Here is a 2,500-nt window from a genome sequence, read left to right on the forward strand (position 1 = left end):
AAGAAAATCATTGATTGATTGATTGATTGATTGATCACTGATGGGAACTTATCTTTGCCTTCAGCGACGCTTTGGAAAGGACTGGAGTGAATCTGCTCAGGCTTCAAAGGGTTAAGGCGTGTGTGTGATGAATCAGTGTGCAGGACATCGGGTTTCATATGAGTGTATGAGTGTGTGTGTGTGTGTGTGCTGCATTCACACACTAAACTCCATATAATTTCATAATTTCATGTTTTCATATCTTCCTGTTTCCTCTCTGCTCCCTGCAATATTTTCCATCAGAGCTGCTGCTTTGGCTCAGAGCGCCGTGGACAGATTGCCTCTGCAAGGCTCCACACACACACACACACACACACACACACACACTCACACACACACACACACACACACACACACACACACACACACACTCAGCCTGTAGTGCAGAGGGAACGCAGGAATAAATCACTTCAATCTTATTCACAGGAAGCAGAAAAAAACCTTGAGAGTGCCCTTACTGGCAGCCATACACACACACACACACACACACACACACATGCACGCACACACATAAACACGCACACACACTCACACACACACACACACACACACACACACACACACTGCAATCATTCAGCCATTTGCTCGCCCCTTTCAACACCTTCAGATACTGAAAGCCTTTGAGTGTATGTGTGCGTGTGTGTGTGTGTGTGTGCGTGCGTGCGTGTGTGTGTGCGTGCGTGCGTGTGTGCGTGCGTGTGTGTGTGTGTGTGTGTGTGTGTGTGTGTGTGTGTGTGTCTCCTGCCTGTTTGGTTTAAAGCCAGACAGTCTGCAGAGTGGTGCAGAGCGGCGGTCGATGCACCACGCCGGCCCTGAACACAACACAGGAAGAATAACAGAAAATGATGAAGAGAAAAAAATGAACAAAAATTCACAAACATGATAATAATAATAACAATAATAATAATAATAAAGATATGAAGATTCATTCTCATACAGACTAAACCCAGGGAGGTAATGTACATACGTGTTTGCTGCTGTTGTATCGACTCCGTCCTCCAGACAGGACGCAGCAGATCGATATCAAACACACCCAAACTGGCTCACACACAGAGAAGCTGCAGTGGAAAGCAGGGGGTTCAAAGTGGGGTCTGGGGGCCCCCTGGGAGCCCCTCAGGGCCCCCTAGGGGCCCAGCTTAGACACACTGACCCAGTATCATGAAATACATCACTGCCATCATTATGAATGTGGCTTATTTTTACTGTAAAAAATAACCTTTTGGAAAATTCTACAGCACTTTTTCACTACAGTGTCTTTACAATGTTCTCCTCACATTCACCAAGTCTCTCTCACACACACACACACATACACACACACACACACACACACACACACTGATGTTCAGAGTAATAATATTTTTGTATTTTGCTTTTGTTCTCTGTTTTTTATTTCATTTGTCGTTTTGCTTCATTCTTTATCTGGCCGTGTCTCAGGCCTGCAGCTGATCCCCTCAGCAGATCCCCTCAGCAGATCCCCTCAGCAGATCCCCTCAGCAGATCCCCTCAGCAGATCCCACAGGAACAAGGAGATCCTGCTGATCTGACCCAGAATCAGCAGATTGTTTTCTTCTGAATCGGCCCAAGTCACAGCAACGTCTCTTCAGAGTCCAGATGCTGAGGAGGAGGTTGGGGTTCTGGACTCAGACCAGCAGGATTTCCTTCAGACTGGATCCCACAGGAGGAGTGTTGGTCAGGAGGAGTGTTGGTCAGGAGGAGTGTTCAGTGAGGAGGAGTGTTGGTCAGGAGGAGTGTTCAGTGAGGAGGAGTGTTGGTCAGGAGGAGTGTTGGTCAGGAGGAGTGTTCAGTGAGGAGGAGTGTTCAGTGAGGAGGAGTGTTGGTCAGGAGGAGTGTTCAGTGAGGAGGAGTGTTCAGTGAGGAGGAGTGTTCAGTGAGGAGGAGTGTTGGTCAGGAGGAGTGTTCAGTGAGGAGGAGTGTTGGTCAGGAGGAGTGTTGGTCAGGAGGAGTGTTCAGTGAGGAGGAGTGTTGGTCAGGAGGAGTGTTGGTCAGGAGGAGTGTTTGGTCAGGAGGAGTGTTCAGTGAGGAGGAGTGTTGGTCAGGAGGAGTGTTCAGTGAGGAGGAGTGTTGGTCAGGAGGAGTGTTCAGTGAGGAGGAGTGTTGGTCAGGAGGAGTGTTGGTCAGGAGGAGTGTTGGTCAGGAGGAGTGTTGGTCAGGAGGAGTGTTCAGTGAGGAGGAGTGTTGGTCAGGAGGAGTGTTGGTCAGGAGGAGTGTTGGTCAGGAGGAGTCTTCAGTGAGGAGGAGTGTTCAGTGAGGAGGAGTGTTGGTCAGGAGGAGTGTTGGTCAGGAGGAGTGTTCAGTGAGGAGGAGTGTTGGTCAGGAGGAGTGTTGGTCAGGAGGAGTGTTGGTCAGGAGGAGTGTTCAGTGAGGAGGAGTGTTGGTCAGGAGGAGTGTTGGTCAGGAGGAGTGTTGGTCAGGAGGAGTGTTCAGTGAGGAGGAGTGTTGG

Source organism: Myripristis murdjan, chromosome 22, assembly GCF_902150065.1.
Source record: "Myripristis murdjan chromosome 22, fMyrMur1.1, whole genome shotgun sequence".
NCBI lineage: Eukaryota > Metazoa > Chordata > Actinopteri > Holocentriformes > Holocentridae > Myripristis > Myripristis murdjan.